Here is a 7822-nt window from a genome sequence, read left to right on the forward strand (position 1 = left end):
TCTCTCTCTAAAATACTGTAGAAATTAGTCTCATGTTCCTCAGGATACCTCAATGGCCCCTCACCATTCAGGATCCTCTCTAGGCCTTCTTGGATTGGGAGACAGACACATTCCCCTACCCCCAGAGGGCTAAGGGCTACACCTATAGGAAATAGGGAGCCCACAAATAAGTGCCAGCAGTGCAGGGTGTGAGAGCCAGGCCATAGCCAGAGATGACTGGTCCTCTGTTGTAACATTAACTAGGATGCAGACCTCAGCAAATTTCAGTAATAACAGCAGAAAGTGAGGGAGGGGAAGACAAGAAAGCATAGTTGGGAACAGAAACTTTTTTTTTTAAACTCTTCCTTCCTTCTTCCTTCTGATACTAAGTATCGATTGTACCTTAGAATCTTCGGATTGATCAGAAACCTGGTATAGATTCTAAGACAGAAGCATGGCAAGGGCTAGGCAAATAGGGTTCAGTGTCTTGCCCAGAGTCACACATCCAGAAATTTTGATTTGAACCCAGGACCTTCCACCTCTAGACCTGGCTCTAAATCCACTGAGCCATCTTGCTGCNTCTCTCTCTCTCTCTCTCTCTCTAAAATACTGTAGAAATTAGTCTCATGTTCCTCAGGATACCTCAATGGCCCCTCACCATTCAGGATCCTCTCTAGGCCTTCTTGGATTGGGAGACAGACACATTCCCCTACCCCCAGAGGGCTAAGGGCTACACCTATAGGAAATAGGGAGCCCACAAATAAGTGCCAGCAGTGCAGGGTGTGAGAGCCAGGCCATAGCCAGACATGACTGGTCCTCTGTTGTAACATTAACTAGGATGCAGACCTCAGTTAGCAAATTTCAGTAATAACAGCAGAAAGTGAGGGAGGGGAAGACAAGAAAGCATAGTTGGGAACAGAAACTTTTTTTTTTAAACTCTTCCTTCTGTCTTAGAATCAATACTAAGTATCGATTGTACCTTAGAATCTTCAGATTGATTAGAAACCTAGTATAGATTCTAAGACAGAAGCATGGCAAGGGCTAGGCAAATAGGGTTCAGTGTCTTGCCCAGAGTCACACATCCAGGAATTTTGATTTGAACCCAGGACCTTCCACCTCTAGACCTGGCTCTAAATCCACTGAGCCATCTTGCTGCCCCTGGGTAGAGAAATCTTGAAGCTATTTTAAATCTTGTCGTTCAGGGTCAGAAAGGCCATGGGGCCCAGCAGCAATGAGAATGGAGGGCCCAAGTGTGGCTTAAAGCAGTCAGAGATCCCAGGAGGACTATTAAGTTTATCAGACTGACGCTCAATAAAAGGGCAAAAAGGAGTAAAATGGAGGAAGCCCCCCCAAAAACCAGGCCCCACAGTTACAATACAGCTAGCTCAAATAAGCTGAGGGCAGGTTCATGGCTGAGCAGGCTGATGCCAAGATCTGTATACAACCAGGCACCAATCTCAGCCTACGCAACAGCTAGCACTTAAGAGTGGAGTGAAAGAAAGGAGGTGGGAGAGGGGAGAGGTACACCATGGTACCGAGTAGAGTGGTGGAAGGGACAGAGTGGGTACACCCATAGAGTGCTATCTGCTCTGCATGGCTGATATCAGTGCCAACGTCCCTGTGCCAGGGAAAGAGGGAGTCCTCAAATAACCCTCCCAGTATTATGTGATCCTAGCAGAGAGACATCATGGCAGAATGGAAAAATTCAAAATCAAAGATCAAAGCAATCTGAGTTCAAGTTCTGGTGGTGTGATGCTGGGTAAGTCACTGAACTTCTCTGAACCTCAGGATCATCGCTAAAAATTGGCACAGTTACACTTGTAGTAACACTACAGGTTGTTATAAGAAAAATGCTTTGTAAACCTTAAAATTCTATGGAATAGGGGGGCAGCTGGATAGCTCGGTAGATTGAGAGTCAGGCCTAGAGATGAGAGGTCCTGGGTTCGGATCTGGCCTTAGACACTTCCAGCTGTGTGACCCTGGGCAAGTCACTTGACCCCCGTTGCCTATCTTTACCACTCTTCCACCTATGAGTCAATACACAGAAGTTAAGGGTTTAAAATAAAAAAAAAATTCTATGGAACACCCTAGATATATGACTCTAACCCCATCTATCTAGCCTTTGCTGCTCTTCTGTCTTACACCTGATTCTAAGGGGACAGGTGGTGGCTCAGTGGATCGAAAGCCAGGCCTAGAGATGGGAGGTTCCTGGGTTCAAATCTGGCCTCAGACACTTCCTAGCTGGGTGACCCTGGACAAGTGGCTTAACCCCCATTGCCCAGCCCTTACTACTATTCTACCTTGGAACAACTACTCAGTAAAAATGCTAAGACAGAACTCCAGGAAGGGAGAGAGAAGAGGGGAGAGAGATACTATGAATCATGTAATCTTGGAAAACTAATGTGTAAATTTGTCACTGGAATAAAAATAAAGAAAAAAAATTAATGAAAAAATAAAAATAAAAATAATTTTAAATTGTAAGACAGAAGGTAAGAGTTTAAAAAAATGAGAAACAAAAACCCTCTCTGGCACACGGAGTTGTTATTATCATCATCAGGGATGGAAGAGATTGAGGAGGTGCTAAACAGATGTATGATATTAGAATCATCCTCCTTCCCAGCACAAGACTCAAGTTTAATCTGGGCCTTTTCCACCAACCAAATAAAGACACAGAATGGGGATTCCCTCCACACTCAGGGCAAGTTGTAGACTGCTGGGGGTTTCAGACTATCTAAAAGGGGATAGAAAAAGAGAAGAAAGGGAAGATCACAGAGTACAGCAAGATCCCCAGGCTTCAGGGATTTTGTCCCTCTATTGACTTTTCAATTGATTTTTTTTTTTCTTAAACTCCTACTTTCTGTCTTAGTACCAGCTCAAATACAGAAGGGCAAGGGCTAGGCAATGGAGGTTAAGTGACTTACCCAGGGTCAGCTAGGAAGTGTCTGAGGCCAGATTTGAACCCAGGTCCTTCTGACTCCAGGCCTGGCTCTTTATCCATGGTGCCACCTCCTTACCCCATGTCCTAATGAATTTTAAAAATAATTGAGGTAAAATGAAGTAGCTTCCTAGGCTAGCTTAGGATAGGATGCCCTTCATATTCCTTAAAAACTTTATTCTTCTCACACTTCATGCAAGCTGAGGGTAATGTCAAGGTCTGGAAGATATGAGGACCCTTGAAGAGTATCTGAGATTCTCCTCTTCCTGCCCAGAGCCTGATGGACCCACGAGATCTGTTAAATAGGGAACCACTCTCCCCCCTCCACTATAACCTGCATCATCTCTTCCACCTTCCATTCAGCATCTTGTGCCGGATCACAACAAACCAGGCACCAACAAGTCTAGCTAACTGAGCAGAAAATAAAACACCTCTTCCTGGCTATAGATTCTTTCAACTGGAAAAAAAAACAAACATTAGCACCAGCTTTGATTAATAAATAATAGCTCACATTTATATAGTGCTTTAACCTTTACAAAGAACTTTACATACATTATCTATCTCATTTGATCTCCATAACAGCCCTGGGAGGGAGAGTGTTATTATTGTCCCCATTTTATAGATTAGGAAATTGAGGTTGATAGAGACTAAGTGATTTGCCCAGAACCACACAGCTTGTAAGTATCTGAGGCCAAATTTGAACTTAAAGCTTCCTGAATCTGTTCATACTCTAACCACGGTATCACCTTGCTGCCTAGAAAATCAATACCTGATCCATCAAAGATATATGGCAATTGATTTTAAATTAGAGGTCCCTAGAGTTGGGGGTTCTGCAAGCTATAGGGCTAGCTCTCCCAGTGTTAATCATGCACTCTATTAAAAAGGTCTACCTTGCTGCTGAACTTATACCCCTTCTTTAACTGTTTGACTGTGAGCAAGTCACTTTGCCTTTGCCTCAGTTTCCTCAACTGTAAAATGGGGATAATAATAGCACCTTACTAAGGCAGCTAAGTGACTCAGCGGATAGAAAACCAGCTCAAGAGCTGTATTCAAACCTGGCCTCAGATACTTCCTAACTATGTGACCCTGTGTAAGTCACTTAACCCCCATTGCCTAGCCCTTTCTACTTGGAAACCTTGGAATGCCTTGGAACCAATACACAGTATTGATTGTAAGTTAGAAGGTAAGGGTTTAAAAAAAAAAAAATGAAAGCACCTACCTTGAAGGGTTGTTGTAAGGATCAAATTAGGTATTTGTAAAGTGCTTAGCACAGTGCCTGGAACATGGTATGTGTCTACAGATGACTAAATAGATACACAGACACAGACACATACATATAAGTGCTTATTCTCTTTCCTCCTTCTTTAGGCTTCAGCAAAGTTCTGTATCTTCTCTCTTTCCCCCTTTTCTCAACTTTCTCTTTCTCTCTTATTCCTTCTCTCTATTACATCTCTTTTTCTCTCTCTTCCTTCCCATGCTTCCCCCAAGAAGGGACAGGATGGGGAGAAGGGGGCCAGGTATATCCTCTGTGGTCATGAAAAAAATTGGTCTTTATGCTGTCCTCATCCATATCCATTCAGTGATTTGTTTCACGTTCTTTTCCCTTTTGCTTCTCTTTCTCGTTCTAAAGTAGCCCCTGGACTTTCCTAGAAGGAGCTGCTCTCCATTCCTTTGTTTATATGTTCTCTTCTTCTCTAATCTCTCCACATCTTAGAATGTCCCCTATCCTTCTGAACTAGAACTAAAACTAAATGCAATGACCAATTTCAGCTCCAGAGGACAACTGATAAAACACGAATGTGGGAGACTATGGAGGCAGAATATCATTTACACTTTTAAGTATGATCACCGTGGCTACTGGTTTTACTTAACTTTGTTGTAAGAGAGGATTTTAGAGCATGGTTTATTGGGAAGTGGTTGATGTAAGGAAAAAAAAGTTTTAATAAAATAAAATGTGCTCTATTTAGTTTTTACAGTGGTCTAATAAGGATCTTCCCAGTATCTAGAGAAGCAAAAGAGGAGACTTCTACTGGTCTTAAAATCTTGTCCACAAGCATCATTCATGTATGCTTTCTTTTCTCAGGTCACCTCTGGATTCACTTCGTGACCCAGTGGAACCCACTGAAATCTCCCCCAGAGATCTCTTCTTCTAAATCTGTTACCATTTGTCAGCCTATATAGTTTTGTTATCTGTATGTACAACCTGAATTAGTAAAACTCTGGGTGGTTAAGCCATCCCTGCCTTTTAGACTCTGGAATGGAATGTAAAGGACTAGTTAGTTCTCAGGAGCAGGAGGTAATAGGAGGGGAGGTAAGGGTGGGAGTGGGTCGAAATGGAAAGCTTCTCTTCTGGCCAGTGCTTTTGATCTGAGGGCCAGGACCAGATTGCTGAATGGAACCACTGGCAAAGATGAGAAGTCTTGGCAGGAAGTTGAAAGTTATAAACCTGGGCTGTCTCCCAGGACCCAAAGCAGCTACGTCAGGTTTTTGTCTGACCCAGACTTCCCCGTGTTCAGAACCCACTCCCTCCTTTGCACTCTCTGGTGTCAAGCCTACAGTTTCTTCCAGAGGCATGGACCTTGTAACTCAAGACCTGACCTGCTTCCCACATCCTCACCTTCTTGGGCCCTAAGAGGGCAGAAGGAAAGGCGGTCAGAGGAGACAAAATGCCAGTGAGGAAGGTGGTGAGCATCCTGGTCTGTCAATCTTCCAGCCTGGTGATTTAGTGGGTGTCCTCTCCGAAGGACACCTTTTGAACCACTGTCCTTTCTCTTCCCAAACCCCACCAAAAATGTAGAAATTCTAGATTCACCATGAAGACTGTAAATCACAGGAGGGATGAGACCTCTGAGTGAAGTCCCTCAAGGAGTTCAAAGGCTCAATGGTGAAATGAGCATGAAAAGTTAGAAGTCTTTCTCTCCATCTCCATCCAATCCTCTTTGCCTCTAACCTTCATCATTGGGCTTAACAATTCCAAGCCTCCAGATTTCCTGCCTCTCTTTTCCTCTACCACTCTTATCATCTTCTCGAATCAAGTTTTCCTAGCTCCTGCTCACACTTTTCTCAAAAATCCAGCTCCCCAGGGCCAGGAGTAAGGGGATTCTCCTTCATGGGCATCACAAGAATGATGTGATGGTCCTGGTAGCTGCCATGTCTATTCTGCCTAAGGACTCACCAGATGGAAAATTTAAAAGAGGGCATCAAAATCAGTGTGTCAGCTCAAGTCTTACATCTCGAGATTCCTCATAGGGCTGAAATCTCAAGCTAGCACACCCCTTCCTTCAGGGAGGAGGACGCTGATGAAGTAAGACATAAATTCAACACGGTTACCACCCTGTCCCTTGGTAGAGTTTGAGAGAGGGAAGAAAGGGGGGAGAAAAGAGAAAGAGAAAGAGAAAAAAGACAATAAAAAGGAAGGAAGGAGTCCTTTAAAAGGGACTTACTATGTGCCAGGGACTGTGCTAAGCACTTTACAAATATCTCATTTGGCCTTCACAACTACTCCTCAAGGCAGATATTATTATTATCCCCCATTTACAATTGAGGAAACTGTTAAGGAGATAGATGGAGATTAAATCACTTGTCAAGAGTTATACAACTATTAAGTGTCTAAAGTTTGAACCCAAAGGGAACAGCTGGGTAGCTCAGTGGAATGAGAGTCAGGCCTAGAAACAGGAGGTCCTAGGTTCAAATCTGGCCTCAGACACTTCTTAGCTGTGTGACCCTGGGCAAGTCACTTAATCCCCATGGCCTAGCCCTTACCACTCTTCTGCCTAGGAACCAATACACAGTATTGACTCCAAGACAGAAGGTGAGAGTTTTAAGAAATAAAAAGAATTTTTAAAAAGTTTGAACCCAAGACTTCCTGATTCTAGACCCAGTATTCTGTCTACTGAGCCTACCTAGCTACCTCTGCTGAGAAAAAAAAAATGAGCTAGATAAGAGGAGAGAAAGAAAGAGGGGGGAGGGGGGAAAGAGGAAAATAAAGGGGGAAATGAGAGAGGGATGAGGAGAGAGGGAAAGAGAAAGGGGAGGGGCAAGGAGAAAAAGAAAGGAAAGAAAATAGAGGAATAAGAAGAGAGGAGAAAAGAAAGGACAGAGAGAAAGAAGGGGAGACAGAGAGAATATGGAGATAGAAAACAGAAACTGGGAAGGAGGGAGAGAAAGATGGAGACAGAGAGACACAGAGAGAGAGAGGGAGAGACAGACAAAGGGAGGAAGAAAGAAACAGAGAGAGACAGAAGGAGAAAGAGAGAGACCTCTAGAGAGAAAAAGGAGAGATAGAGCAGGAGAGGGAGAGAGAGTCAGAGACAGAGACAGAAAGAGAGAAATAAGAAGGGAAGGGGAAGAGAGGGGAGAGAGGAAAGAGGGAGGGGAGACAAAGAAGGACAGAGACAGAAACAGAGAAAAGAGAAGAGAGAGAGGAAATATAGAACCACCAAACTTCTGTTGGGTAGAGTGTCAACAAAAATACCAACAAGAAATAAGCAAGTATTTTGTCTGGGGTCAGCTCCTGGCTGCCCCCCTCTAACTCACTAAATTCTAATAATCCACTGGATAATCATGCCATGCTTCCTCTCTTTTAAAGACTTGTTCTCCTCCCAGAGAAGATATCCTGCCACCTCCCACCTCGGATCCTGGACAGGCAAACAGGGGGCCGAGGAGGTGGATCAAGGCGGTCATCGTGCGGCTCCTGGTCTCCAGAGCTCTGCCCATTCTCAGCTCTTGCTGCTGAGTTCCAATACGGTGACAGGGCAAGTGGGATCTGGCTCTCTCGGAGCAGGCCTGAAGGACCTGGGAAGAAGCCTCGCACCCTCCCCCCCATCTCTTTCTCCTCTTTCCTCCTCCCCATCTCTCCGCCCCCCAGCACAGATGGAGGAGAGCCCTGGGGTGAGAAGGGCCTGGGGA

Source organism: Gracilinanus agilis, chromosome 4 (assembly GCF_016433145.1).
Source record: "Gracilinanus agilis isolate LMUSP501 chromosome 4, AgileGrace, whole genome shotgun sequence".
In the NCBI taxonomy this organism is placed as follows: Eukaryota; Metazoa; Chordata; class Mammalia; order Didelphimorphia; family Didelphidae; genus Gracilinanus; species Gracilinanus agilis.